At 39.4% G+C, this 15,241-nt stretch overlaps 1 protein-coding gene across 2 annotated transcripts in view; it reads left to right on the top strand.

The window, feature by feature from the left end:
• The first annotated feature begins 1,015 nt into the window (after positions 1-1,015).
• Positions 1,016-15,241, top strand: part of FBXO11 (F-box protein 11) — a 116,681-nt gene continuing 102,455 nt past the window's right edge. The window contains exon 1 of one of the 2 annotated variants that reach the window (XM_031950448.1): positions 1,016-1,114. The gene's annotated coding sequence lies outside the window, so the exon portion shown is untranslated. The remainder of the gene's footprint in view (positions 1,115-15,241) is intronic. The other variant, XM_031950449.1, reaches the window with a different exon arrangement.

Below are 15,241 nucleotides of genomic sequence, written 5' to 3'. Positions count from 1 at the left end.
AGCAGCCACAGCAGCAGCAGCAGCAGCGGCGGCGGCGGCAGCGACGGGGCTGAGCAGGAGGCGGAGGAGGAGGCGGCGGCGGCGGCGGAGGCGGAGGAGGAGGAGGACCCCGAGGAAAGGCTCCTTTAAGGAGGAGGAACGACTACGCCTCTTTTTTTTTTCTTTTTTTTTCCCCCCCGGTCTCCTCCCTTCACCCTCGTTTCCCCTTCGGTGAGGAGAGAGAGGGGGGGAGGAGAGAGAGGAGGCCGAGGAGAGGAAAAAAAGATTCCTCACAGAAATCTCTTTGAGGGGGTGTGGGGGGGTGGCAGAGGAAGAAAAAAAAAAGGAGCCCGGCGCCCCCTGCTCCCTCCCTCCCTACTCCCTCCCTCCCGCTCGCTCGCTCTCTTCTCCTCCTTCTCCCCTCCTCACCCGCCCGCCCACTCCCCCCAGCCGCCGCCGGAGACCGTGCTCGGGAGACGGCGGGACCGGGATCGGGGTCGCGATTCTCCTCGGGATCCCCGAGCGGGCGGGCGGCCGTCCTTTCTCTCTGTCTTCCTCGGTTCCGGCCTCGGCCTCGGCCTCGGCTCCTCGCCGCCCTCGCCCCTCCCTCGCCTCTCGGCCTCCTCTCTCTCCGGGCGGTGTGTCGGCCCGCCGCCCCGGCCTCCTGTGCCGCTCTCGTCCCCGGGGCCTCTGGGTCTCCTCGGGGGCCCCCTCCCCCCCGCCCCTGTGTCTCCGTGCCTCTCCCTCGCTCCCCTCTCCTCTCCTCCCCCCTCCCGTCCCCCGTCTCCCCCAAATCCCCGGGTGCGGGGTGTGTGTGTGTGTCCCTCCGCCAACGCCGCCACCTCAGCCCGGCAAATGAACTCCGTCCGAGCCGCCAACCGGAGACCCAGGCGAGTGTCGAGGCCGCGCCCGGTGCAACAACAACAGCAGCAGCAGCAGCAGCAGCCGCCGCCGCCGCCTCCCCAGCAGCAGCAGCAGCCCCAGCCCCAACTGCAGCAGCAGCAGCAGCCCCAACCCCAGCCGCCACCTCCGCCGCCGCCGCCGCAGCAGCCCCAGCCCCAGCAGCAGCAGCAGCCGCCGCCGCCGCCGCCGCCTCCGCCGCCGCCTCAGGAGAGGAACAACGCCGGGGAGCGGGGTAAGGCTCCGCGGCCTCCTCGGTCCCCTCCCCCGCTCTGCTGCCCCCGGCCCCGGCCGAGGCCGGGGGGGGGGGGGGGGGGGGGGTGGGGGTCGGGGGCTTCTCGGAAAAGGCGCCCGGCCGAGGCGGGTCTCCCCGCTGCCGCAGTGCCCGGCCCGGGCCCCCGTCGCCAGGAAAAGCCCCGGCTTCCCCACTCGCCTTGGCTCGCGCTCAGGCCGCGCTTTGTTTGGTTTCGGGGGCTCGGCACACCCCCCCTTCCGCCGTCCCCGGACCCCAGAGGGAGTCCGGGGATGGGGGGGAGCGGGGTCTCCCCGGGCTCTCCTTCCTCACTCGTCCCGGGGTTTAGGCGCTCTTCCCCTTCCGATGGGACTGGCGAGGAAGGGACGGGAAGGGAATCGCCGGCGCTGGGTGAGGACTTGGTCGCCCTCCCTCCTTTCATAACCGGGTTAGCGAGCCTCCCCTCCGTGAGGCTCGGGATCCCAGCCCGGAGGTGCTGCCCCGGGAACTTGTTTTTGCCCCTCCGGCCCGGCCTGGCTCCCCAGTCACGGGGTGGGGGGGGGGGGTAGGGTGGGGGCAGTCGTAGCTCTCCCAGCCCCAGTGTTTGCTGCGCAGTTTGGTTTTGGTTACGGAATCCCGGGGAGGGGGATGGTGTGTGAGGGGGACTGGGGGGAGGGACCCGCTAAATCTAGACCTTTAAAATAAATAAATAAACAGACCATCGGCCATTTCCAGCCCCCTCCCTCTCTCCTAGTGCAGTCACCCCTAGCTTGTTTCCTCCGGTGCCCCTCTGCCCCTTTGCAACCCCTCCCCCCTTGGCCTCCTATTCTCCGGCCTGCGCTGGCCCGCTGGCATGGACTTAATACCCCTACCTTGGAGCAAATGTCTCGGGGAGAAGGTGGTGTGTGGCTTCTCCAAGGCCTACTGAAATGTGTCAACTGGACCCAACTGGGCAGCCCTCGGGATGGTGACCACCATTGTCTAAAGGGCTGAGGCTCCGAGCTGAATTCCTGTTTTAGTGAAATGCTAGTTATTTGGGAGGTCGCGAGTGGGAGTGTGCCCCTTGGTCACCAAGCTGCTCAACTATTCTCTTTTTAACTAAATGCTGCCGGTGCAGGGGCTCGTCCCCTGTACCATGTTCGCAGCTTTGTTGTTTTAAGGAGGAAGAGAATTGTTAGGAGACATTTTGCATGTTGTATAGTTGAGAAGATGAGGTTTTAATTTTTTATGCATTGGTTGTCACATCTCGAATGATAAAGGGAGCTAATTTTGAATGCAGTTACTGTCTTGGAAACGTGGTGTGTGTGTGTTAAGTGGTGGCTCTCTTTTTACTTGGTCAAAATATTGAATAGTTGAAAGGAAAATGTCAATTTACAAATTAAGTTTACCCATTTCTTCCCTGATCAATATGAAAACTGTCATTGGAGGGCAGGTTATTTTGTTTAACATGAAAGGATTGTGAGGCTGCAAATCTAGCTGAGGGTCTTGTCCAAACTCCAGAAATTCTTAGTAATTTATTGATTGACGAATTGGAATTTTGTTTTCATCATGTCCTTTTTGTATGTGATATGCATACGAGAGTTTCTTTTCCCAAGTCCCACTCAGTAGGGATGTTTCCCCTGTTGACACTTTTGTAAGTAAAGAAAAAAAAATTTTTTTTAAACTGATTTTGTATTAAACACTATAAACGTTCAGTCTTGGTGTTTTGCTAACAATAAACTTGCTCAAGTTGTATTTGTCGTAACCTTGCCAAAAATCCTTTTGATCCAGTAAACCATAATTTAGTCAACATGACTTATTTTAAAATTTTATTTGCTTTGATTCATTCCCCAGAACCCCCTTTTTAGACTGTCATTTAACCTGCTGGTGAACACTAAACTTTAGTTAATATCAAGCTATTTATTAAAATTGATTATCTTTGATATTTTTCTTTCAAATCCAGTAGCAGCTTTTCATTGAAGTGAAGTGGTGATCTAGATTTGGAAATTGTAGGTTATATGCCAATGGTTAGAGTTCCTGTCTTTGTTTTTGATACTTATAAACTATCTGATGGTACTCATGAATCAGACTTTCAATAAGTAGCAAAACCTTAATAAAAAACAATTCATTCTAGGATCCTTGCTATGCAGTAAAGACATACCAATTTGGGAAGGCTTTCTTTTCTTTTTTTTCTAGCAAAAATATTGTCTCAACTCTAAAAAAATCTTTAATGAGCTGCTTACATTCAGAGAATTGTTTTAAAACTGAATAAATGGTAGAGCCAATAAGCAAAAAACTCGGGTAATAATATTAGTGTACTAACTTTATCTTAAACCGTGAATACATTTTTCTTTGGAAACTTTAATACTTTAAAAAAAAGTTTTTAATTTTCCATATGAAAAGTTTTAGGTGTATGTGGAGAAGTTAGTTTTAAAATATCTTGTTTGCACGTGGATTTTCCTTTTATTATTTATTTTTCTGGCTTCCATGATTCTAAGGTTTGTAATACAAATGGCTAAATGTGTGTGTGTGTGTGTGTGTGTTTGTGTTTTAAGAGATTTTACATTTTATTGAATTATATTGCATAAGTATATAAGTAATGACTTAATGAGTTATATTGCATAAGTATGTAAGAGACTTGGATCAATTTGCTACTACTATATTGAGACTCACTGGTTCCAAAGATAAGTTCAATGTCAGTTTATTTTCCGTGTAAAAACTTTTTTTCTGGTACACATGTCATGCTTAGAAGGATAAATAGATGACTGTATATTGGTGTACCTTCCTTTCTGTTCCCCTTTCCAAGAGTTATTTTAGCATCTAAAATTCGTGTTACCTTTATTTTAACTATAGTTTTCTTCATGACCAGTTTTTGAGAGGTAGAGCAGCTTAGGAATATGATAGGGAATCTTTTAGAAGTTCTCCTGGAGAATTCATAATTTAGACACCCCTTTAGGAAATGTTGACAAATAAATCATAGGATGTTGCATTTATTTATAAAGGTCCTTTGTCAAAGGCAGAATACTAATTGTCACACCTTGGGTCTGTCCATTTAAATTCTTGAGCTTTGAATGTTAAACAGATGCATATTTAGCTAATGGAAATTAATTGGAAATGTTTCATAAAAGAGAAGACAAAGATTTGTTAATATAAAAAATTGTTATATCCTAGGGTCTAAAACAGGCAAAATGAAACTGAAGGTAGTGTGTTCATTACTTCAGAAATGTTTGACAGTCACTATATTTAAAAAAAATTCATGTACTGAATTTATATTCTTTATGCTGATGCTGTTCGATAAGTTTTGCAGAATAGATAAGTTATTTGCTTATTCTCCTAGGTGGAGATTAAGTAGCTAAACAAGTATATTAATAGTTGGAGTAAATAAGATTTTATTCTTGATGTTTTAAGTTTTTAAAAAATTAAGTAGGTGACAGCTACAATTTGTATTTTTAATTATTGAAAAACTTTGATGCCTTTTTTAAAGACAAAAAGTTTAATTTGCATATATAATAGAAATCATAGTTCAAGGAAATTTATCGTGGTTCTCATGATCTTTTGGTTTCTAACCTTAAGGGGATCAGGCTTTTTTTTTTTTTTTTTTTTTTTTTTTAATAATTGAAAATGTCTCAGCTATAAATTGAGCTGCTTCTCTGTTTTGTAGTAGTTTTTTTTTTTTTTTTTGAACTTCTTACAACAAACCTGTACTAAGATTCAATATGAGATTTTAGTAATATCTTAGAACAGAATTGGGAAAGGGGATTCCTGGAGATCCAGGTTTTGAGTTCTTGGCCACTCTTTAAGAAATACTTCCACTTGTATCAGCTCCTTTCTGGCTCCTTTGCAAGCACATACATTCCTAACCTCTACCCTCCCTCCCCTTTCCCCAGTTATATATTCTTTTGAAACTCATGTAGCTTTTAGGACTTCAGGTCAGAGAATTGTACTCTGCTTTCCAGAGTTTAGGTAATTATGCACCTTGGAGGACAAGGGTAATGAAGAAAAATTCTTTGGCTCTTTCTTGGCATGCCAAGTTGGGAAGAATAAAGTTTTCATAGGTTTTGAAATCATTGAAAATTTTCAAGAAGGTTATATGTTCTCTTCCTTCTTGGGAACTTTAGCAGATTAGGAGAGATGACTAAACTAGAGATCATCTCCCTGTTAAGGTCTTAAATTAAGGAATCTCAAGGCTACTGGATCACTCTGTTATGGAACTTTTATTTTTAAAAATAATGACTTCAGTGAACAATCATTCTATTTTGTGAACTATTATGATGACGAGATCCCTTTTCTTTCTCTCTTTTTCTTATTCTTCAACATGTACCTCTTGCTCATCATAATATTTTGTGTTTTCTGAAGTCCCTATATAGTCCTACCATTGGTCTCTTTTTTGATTCTCTTTCAATATTCCAAAGGTACAGCAGCTTTGCTAAGCAACTTTAGTGCCATCTGAACACACAATGAGCATTCTCTATTTCGTTTGTGAAATGGCTTTAGGATTGGAATTATTTGAATTCAAATCCTATATCTGACACCTAATAGCTTTGTGACCATGAGGGAAGATATTTACAAGCAACTCTAAGACTGAGTAACCTAGCAGTTTCTGCTCTCCATTAGTGGAGGGATTTTCTACACTGGAGGTTCCTACATACAGGAAATCACAGGTCCAAAAAAAGATCACTGATTAAATGAGTAAAAAATATTGTTCAATTTAGAGTTAATTCTCTGGAGTAGCATTCAAAATAATCCCTTAGATTGATATTGAGACTTTGAGCATTGCCTTATGCAAATATAGATGGTGCTGAAGCCAAGTTTGTTCATATCTAACATGGTGAAACTATCAAGTGTTGATGTGAATGACTAGAGTTTTCCATGTACAAAGAGAAGAGATGGGTGAATTTTCCCAAAATTACTCATGAGTTCAGTAGTTGGGTTTTTTGGTGTTTAGATTTTCTTTTTCTTTTTTTTTTTTCTTCCACTTCATGGCTACAGGCAGAGACTGTTTTTAGAAGAAAAATGTAGGTTAAATCAATGTTGGACCAAAGTACTAATTTTAAAATCATTTTTGACTGGCTGCTTTCTGGAGCAAATTTCCTGTGTACAATGTATATGCTGGAAAAGCTCTGGGATATTTTTTTTTTCCCAATCATCTACTTGTACTTTCCTACATCTCTTGATTTTTGAATCCCCTCTCTTTAGCTCCTATTGAAAAGTTCCCAAGCCCCAACCAAGTCATTAATGGAATACTTAATCACAAAATCTCAATCTCTTTTTTAAGGCCTTACGTTCTTAGATCCCAGCTGTCTACTGCCTTTGGTCATGATGATGATCCCATTCTCCTGTATTTCTTTCTGCCCAGCCACAAGTCTACTCTCCTATCCTTATACTTGCAACATTCTAAGTGAAAGTAGGAAATACCTATCTTGCCTTCATTCCTCTATATGCATCATCTCCTCTATTAGAATCCAAATTTCTAGAAGGCATTGACTGTCTTTATTTCTGTTTGTACCCTCAGAACTTGTCAGTACCTGACTGTGGGAAGCATGTTTTTTTTTGTTTTTGGGTTTTTTTTTTATACATTAATTCTCTTTTGACTTCCCAAATGCCACTCTTCTTGTCTTCCTGTTCTTTTGTTTCAGTTGTATCTAACCCCCTGAAGCTCCATTTTGGGCTTTTCTTGGCAGAGAGCTCTTTTTGCAGATAAGGAACAGAGAGGCAAGCAGGGTTAGATGACTTGGTTAGGGTCATACAGCTAGTACTTGTCAGAAGCAGTATTTGGATTCAGGAAAGTGAGCTTCCTATGCACCATGCCACTTTAGCTGTTCATCTTATCCTCCTACCATCTATAATTGCTGCTATCAGCCAATAAACATGGGCTATGTGCCAAACACTGCCTTCCCAGCTAAAATTCCAACTTTTATAGGAAGTCTTTCCCAATCCTTTGCAATTCTAATTTTCCTTCTATTGATTATGTTCCTAATTACTCTGTACATAGCTAGTTTGTACATTTTTGTTTACATGTTGCTTCCTCCATTAGATTATAAATTCCTTGAAGATAGGGATTGTTTGTCTTTTACCTTTGGGAAATGCCTTATTTTTTGGTAGGGGTGGGAAGAAAGAAATGTTATAAACACCAAAAAGAAAACCAATCTCTGGCCTGTAGGAGTTTACTATCTAAGGGAGGCAAGACTGCACACAAAGGGAAACTGAAATAGGGGTGTATAACTTACCCTGAGCTTCTGGCACAGTGAAGAATCTGTATGAAATGCAGAGATGACTGGCCTGGGGACTATTCTTATATGGAGAATTTGGGAGGAGCTCTCTACCTTCATTGCGGAGGGCTTCCAGAGCCAGAGGGTGCTGATGAAATATGATTACTAAGGCTAATGCAGTCTTTCTGGATGATGAGATTCCTGTTGGTGTGATGGAGAAGTAGAAAAAGGAGGGCTCCTCTATACTATCTTGTTGATTCTTCTCCCCCTTCCCTACTGTCTAAGATGATGTTTGCCAAGACTAGGACTTGGGCCCTCTCACTCTGTCTTGTCCTTGGCAGTCTCACGTTTGTGTAGTGTTAGTTAACATGGTGTAGTTTAGCAGAGTGCCCGATTTGAAAGCAGACCACCTGGTTTCAAGTCCTGGTTCGGTTCTCTTACTACAGATATGGCATTAAGCAAGTTTTTTTTTTTTTCCCTTAATTCTTTTAAGTAGGAAATTTAGACTAGATATCTTTAAGGTCCTTTCAACTCAAATCCTTCTGGATCTGTATAAACAGATGATAATGAATTCTAATTCTAGCTCAGACTCTCTTCTGTGCTCTAGAACTTCAGATCTGTTTGACTATTTCACTGCCACTTCAAACTCACTGCGTTTGAAAGTGAACAAATTATATTTATCCTCAAAATTTTACTGTTCCTCCTGTCTTCGTTATTTTTGAGTGACACTACAATTCATTTTGTCTGTGTAAAACTTCATTTTGTCTTTGATTCTACTATCTCCTTCATCTGTCATTATTTTAACTTAAGTTTTTTTTTTCCTACTTTTGAAATCTCTCTCCTGCCAATCTTCTGCACCATTTCTACTGGTACCACATTAGTACAGATTTCAATACCTTCTGATCTATCACAGTAGCCTCTTAACAGGTCATACTGTGCCCATTTTTAGCTTCTTTTAAACCATCCTTATGGCTTATCCATCTAAAATTTACTGGGCACTAAAGGCCTCTCCATTCCATCTTAATCGGTATATTTTATTCTGCTTTTGTATGATCTTTTGTATAAATACTTTCCTTTCCTCCTTCCACCATTGCTCAGATCAAATATCTCCTATACTACATTTCTTTTTTTAAAGTCCATTCCCTAAAGCCTAATTCAGATTTCTTCTAGGAAGTCTTTCCTAATTTCCACCAGGTAATAATTTCCTTTTTCTTGTTATACTCACATAGAATTTTGGCACTCATATTATAAATCAGTGTTCTTATTGAGGACAGGGAACTATTTGGGGGTGGGGGTTGTGGGAGACGGTCCTCAGCATCTAGCATAATATTTTGCATATAATGGACATAATGTATAAGTGTTGAATTATAATTTTGTATGAGTTAGATCTTATTGCAGTATAAATTCTATATAGTAATGGTTCCTATCTGAATTTCATATCTAATAGTGCTGTGCTCACAGTGCACTAATTGTTCATTGAGTTGAATCTGTGGAATTTAACTTAAGAAATATGCTTCTTACACTTAAATTGTCAATATATTTAATCTAAAGAAAATAGAACTAATTTTGTCCCATATAATTTAGTCAAGGGTAAGAATATTTTAAAACATTTAATTTTACTTTGAAAATCAGTTAACTGCATTTTCTTAATTAGAAACATTTAATAAGATTTATTATAGTTGCAAAGGAGATAGACATATGTTTTATATATGAATACGATTCAATTCAGCACATCTATAGTAGGCATATACCATATGTGAAAATCTGTGCTTGATGTTGAAAGAGATAAAAAGTTGGTTGATTAAAAATTGCTTTTTGGGAGTTTACAAATAAGTAAGGGAATATGCTTCCTCCCATTCACACACTAGATATATAACTAATACGGAATAAATAGATAACTACCTCATGTATAAGATAAACTTAAGCCTAATGGATGCATCCAGAAGTAGGTAGAGCTTCAGTTAACTTAGAAATGGGATTTCAAAGATGGGTAGGGAAATATGATTGAATGAAGTTTTTGATTTCTTGTTATCTGATTATGCCCATTAAAAAGAAAAGGAGGCATAGATTATTGAATAGATGGGAAGCAAGTCTCCTTCAGGAAGACTTGGGTTTAAGTTTTGTCTCAACACTGTATTGCTCCTCTGATTCTGGGAAAGTCAATTAATGTTTCAGTGCCTCTGTACGATTCTTTTAAGACCATCAATTTTTGAACGGTTGCTAATTTGCATTGGTAGATTACATTGACCTACACATATGTCACAGATTGGTGTTCTTCCTTCTTAATGATATTTTGAAGATAACTCAATCTTGGGGTCTTAGAGCTTTCTCCTACTTGGGAGTTTATTTTCCTGTGGTGTTGACTGAAGTTTCATATGAATAAGAACATGAATTTTGAGGTATGTTTGGCTCAAACATGCTTAAAAGTATATGACTGGAGAAACAAGATGTTCTTTTTGGGAATTAAGGTCATAAAAATAAATAGGTAGAATTTGCTATTAGTATTTCTAGGAATTAATCAAGCTAGTCTATTGTCAGTCATAATATATTATCCACTGACCCTGAATGTTTAGGGATATTATAAAAGCTCTTCAGGTTATCTGGAATTTCAGCAACAGTGGAAATAATCTCATGTCAGGAAAGGGGCCCTCAAGGAAAGTCACATCATAAATGAAGTAGTTGGTTCTTTTTTCACCTAAAGTCTACATCAAGAGGAAACAAACTTCTGTTGGAGATGAGGGTAAAACCAGTCCTGCTGACAGCCATTTGAGTTTTTAAAGTGATTTGCACCTTTGGCACTTTTCCATTATAAATTCTCCCACTAAATGAATATGAAATCAGGGTTTGCAAATGATTTCCCTTGTGGAAAGTGTCCAATAGTAATATAAAGGTCTCAAAAGCAACTAGTGGCAATCCATAAAAGAAAGCATTGATTCTTGTGGTTCTAGTTTTTGATGCAAAGACCTTGTTTGAACGGTAGGATAGTTTCTTCCTTGTACCTATTTAAAAGTGTAAAGGATTTAGGTTCCTTGCCCAATGGATGGTCAGCTATTGTTTAGGTAAATCTATCATTTGGACAAATTGAGTAAGGCAGCAACTTAATCCAGATCTCTTGACTTGGGGAACTTTGGACATCTAATAATCAGGAATATTGACTTTCCTCCTCCCCTCCCCCCAGTTCTATCAGCTTGGACAGGTCACTGACATGCTTTCCCAACTGTAAAACTGGGACAGTAATATTGACCACTTAATGTTCTGTGTTAATGTTCTGATTAATAAAAAATTAAGAGCTCTTATCTGGCTATGTGCTTTTGGGCAACTCATTTACTTAACTTTTTTAAGCCTCAATTTACTCATCTGTAAAATAAAGAAATTGAGCTGTGCATGTTCCTTTAGCACTAAATTACTGGATTATGTTTTTCTGGTTTAGAGACTCACTTCTTAGTTTCAAGGTTAATTATCTGAACCCTTAAGGTTTTGTTTCTAAGCAGTATTCACAGTGGGATCGAAAGGCGGCTTGATGAATAGAGCCTAGGACCTGAAGTTAGGAAGACTCATCTTCCTGAATTTTAATCTAGCCTCAGACATTTACTAGTTGTGTGACCCTGGGCAAGTCACTTAACCATTTTTGCTTCAGTTTCTCATCTGTAAAATGGGTTGGAGAAAGAAATGACAAACTACTTCGCCGTAGTTGCCAAGAAAACTCTGAATGACATCACAAAGTTGGACAACAATAACAACAGTATTCGCTGTATTATTAGAATGTATAAACTTCTATTCTCTGAGAGAACTGAGTTTTAAGAAGATGTAACTTTTCTTTCACAATATTTTTATTCACTTGTTACATCTTGGAGATTGGTAAAGCCAGGTGTGTGAAATACACCTAGATATGAATTATTCATTAGAGATAAAATAACATTGTTTCTTCCAGTTTAATTTGTATTGTCTTTTTGAAGATGGTAGGATTTTGTGTGAATAAAGATTTAGCAGGTGAAATGTGTGTGGGGGGGGGACACTTTAGGCAAATCTCCAGTGACGTGAAAGAGTGTTGACAGAAATTCAAAGTTTATCAATGAAATTACTATTTCCTTAGTTAACATTGAAATCTACATTGCAAAATCTAATACTCTTTTCTCATTCTTCATCTTGTCTTATCTTCCACTTTCATGCACTCTTTTCTGGAACTCTCAAGTTTTTATTACTAAATTGTTCTTTTCCTGGTTCTTCTACCTGTCTGACCAGTCTTTCTTAGTCTCCTTTTCTGGACCTTCATTCAGGGCATGTTCATTAAACATAGGTTATCTCCCATAGATTCTGTCCTGAGTCTATAAATTCAGCACTACAGAAACTCTCATTATCTCTCCCTCCATAAATGCCCTCCCCTCTTTCCATCTTGCCTTCCAGTTAGTCAGGTGGGCAACCACCACATCTTCACTTAAACTAACTCCATAGTATTTATATCAAGTTTCTGTCTTTTTCTTCTTTCACAGTATTTCTTTTATATGTCCTCTTTTCTCCAGTCTCATCTCATTCCAGTTCATTCTTCACTTACCTGCCAAATTGATTTTCCTAAAGTGAAGGTCATGATGCTTCCATTCCCTATTAGTTCAATACACTGGTTCTGTTTTCCATTGCTTCCAGAATCAAATATTAAAAAAATATTCTTTTTGACACTTAAAACCCTTCACAATATGGAATTTTCCTATCTTTCTGTTATTCTTAAACTATATTCCTCTTCACATGTTTTATGACCCAGCTTCTTAAGCTATGATTCTCGACTTCTTGTAGGGTCTAATAACTCAGTGTGAAGGGGTTGTAAAATTATGATTTATTATCATTAATGTTGATTTGTGTACATAATTTATGTACATGTATGGCTGGTATTACATAAAAAATTTTTGAGCAAAAAAAGGGGGGGTCATGAGAAGAGTAAGAAGTCTTGCTTTGGGGCAGGTAGGTGGTGCAGTAGATAGAACCCCAGCTCTGAAGTCAGGAGGACCTGATCTCAAATTTGGACTCAGACACTTAATGCTTCCTAGCTGTGTGACCCTGGGCAAATAACTTAACCCCAATTGCCTTAGCCAAAAAAAAAAAGTAGTAGTCGTCCCTCTTTGGCCTACTTGTTCTTCCATATGACACTCCATATCATCATCATCCTTACTCCAAATGTTTGTAGTGAGTGCCCCTCATGCTTCAGGTGCTTCCTCATAGGGACTTTTTCTCTTATTTCATCTTATCTTTTCCTTCTGCAGACAATCTTTCCTGGAGCTTTAATCTTCTTGAGATTACCTCCCACTTATTTTTATATGAAAAGAATCCTTTGCTTGTTGTCTGTCCCTCCTTGAGAACAAACTTTTTTTTGGCTTTTATTTTCCTTTTCCTTTTTTTTTTAATTTGCCAGTGCTTAGCCCAGTCCTTAATGTGTAGTGAGCCCTTAATAAATGCTTTTTGACCAACTGACTGATAAATTCTTAGTGACTGCCTGAAGTTAGTCAGTCCTGTATGTAATTTGAAAGAAATGATCTTCTGAAATAGGGATGGTGGTCTTGTTGCAAGTGGCACATTAGGCACACAGTAGATGGCAGATATCAAGGGAGACAAGGAAATATACCAGGATCACATGATGGATAAATGGAAACTTATAAGAAGTCGATCAAAAATTCTCATAGTTGATAGAATCACAAATCTGAAGCTGGAATGGAGAAATGTGGGTCACTCAGCATTGAAAATGTCTTAGTTTTGGCACAAGAAATGTGTAGAACTTTGGAAACTGACCCTCAGCAAGGCAATTCAACAATCATCTATTAAGCATCTGTTAGTGCAAAGGCATAATGCCAGGTGATAGCAATACAGACCAAAAAAAAAAATTAAAAAAAGACAAATAGTCATACTTCTTAGAGCTTACATGTTCTGAAGAACAACTTAAATAAACATGCAGTTATCAAGAATGCTTTTGTCACTATTAACATTCATTTGGAATTTAAATTCCCTATTTTTGTATTTGATAATCGGGGATAGCTTAAATTTCCTTGGTTCTATTGATATTTTTATCCTCTACAGTTCAAACTATTTCTCCCTTACCTACAATTCTTCCAAATCATTTGCTGAGGCTCTATTTACTGTTGCTATCATAGGAATCTTAAGTTTTTATCTCAATTCATTGAAAATAAGTTGGAGCAGTAGCAACAATGGACAGAAGAAGATTCCCCAACTTTGGATTGTATGTAAGGATCTTTGTCAGAATGTTTTTTTTTTTTTTTTTTTTAAGAAAATTGTTATTAGGTGATAGTTGAAGATGTAGGCTAGTCCACAAAAACTTTTTAAATGCATAATAGCTATTTACTACAGTATTGAGTATTAGTGTGTGTGTTCTGGATATTTAAGAACTGAGGACTGTGCTCTTGAGAAATAAAGAGAAAGAAGAGCAGTTCTGGCTCTTTATTCGCCAAGATCTTTTGATATTTTTTTAAGAAGCAAAGCCAGCAATGGACACAATTCAAAATTAACCAAATTTCTTTGATAACTTCTGATAAATCCTCCTCTCCAGTATACCTTTCCTGGAGTGTTTATTGCCCTTGTACCAACCTAAGCCCTCATACTATGGCATCCTAATTTGACTTGTTGTCTCTAAAAGTGTGTTTTGTGCTCCCAAATCAGCCATTTTCTCCTATCTTTTTTTTAAGCTCTTGGAAACTGGGCACCTTATTTTACCTAAGCAATGTATCTTGCCTACAAGAGTAGGTTTTTATATTTGTTGAATTGAATGGAAATTCAGTGCAAATTAGCTTAAGTTTGGAGTTTGAAAACTCTACTTGAAATAATTCATACTTGATGTGTGAATTAGTCATATTCCCTTAACCATATCAGAAATTATGGAGGTTTTGTTTAGTTCTATAATAGAAGGTACTTTGGACTGAAATGAATCTCTGGGAAAAATTCAGGCTGTATGAGTTATATATGAGTGAACTAAAAAACATTTGGTCTCCTAAGGGGTATATTTTGAGGTAGCAACTATATGGGTTCAACAGTATCTGGGGAATTGTCCCCATAGTCAGCTCCCCTTAGTTATTCACAGCCTATTCCTTCCTTTACTTGAGACAGTGGTGGTAGAAGGAGTGGAAGAAGTGTTAGTTAGCAGGGTGACAAGTTGGGGACTAATTTTACATGAAAACTGCTTGATAGTAGGGTTAGTGGAGTTCAAGAAAAATCTGTTCACATTTGAAACTAACCTTTTAGAGAAAATAATTCCTTGACCATCTTTTTTTTTTTTTTTTTTTTTTTTTTTTTGGTTATTTTAGTAAAGAGTTTTTTTCTTCTTTTTTTAATTATAGCTTTTTATTTACAAGATATATGCATGGGTAATTTTTCAGCATTGACTCTTGCAAAACCTTCTGTTCCAACTTTTCCCCTCTTCCCCCTTCCTCCTTCCTCTCTCCCCTAGATGGCAGGTAGACCTTAAAGTATATATTAAATACAATATAAAGTATATGTTAAATACAATATATACATATCCATACAGTTATTTAGCTGCACAAGAAGAATTGGACTTTGAAATAAGGTAAAATTAACCTGAGAAGGAAATCAAAAATGTAAGCAGACAAAAACAGAGGGATTGGAAATGCTATGTAGTAGTTCACACTGACCAGAGTGTTTATGAGTGTAGCTGGTTCTATTCATTATTGAACATATGGAACTGATTTGTTTCGTCTCATTGTTGAACAGAGCCACGTTCATCAGAATTGATCATCTTGTAGTATTGTTGTTGAAGTATATAATGATCTTCTGGTTTTTCTCATTTCACTCAGCATCAGTTCATGTAAATCTCTCCAGGCCTCTCTGAAATCTTCCTACTGGTCATTTCTTACAGAACAGTGATATTCCATAACATTCATATACCACAGTTTATTCAGCCATTCTCCAACTGATTGGAGTTTCCAGTTTC

The sequence above is a fragment of the Sarcophilus harrisii genome, chromosome 2, assembly GCF_902635505.1.
Source record: "Sarcophilus harrisii chromosome 2, mSarHar1.11, whole genome shotgun sequence".
NCBI classification, from domain to species: Eukaryota; Metazoa; Chordata; class Mammalia; order Dasyuromorphia; family Dasyuridae; genus Sarcophilus; species Sarcophilus harrisii.
Note: the sequence above shows the minus strand (reverse complement) of the source record. Positions and strands in the feature narration are given on the sequence as shown.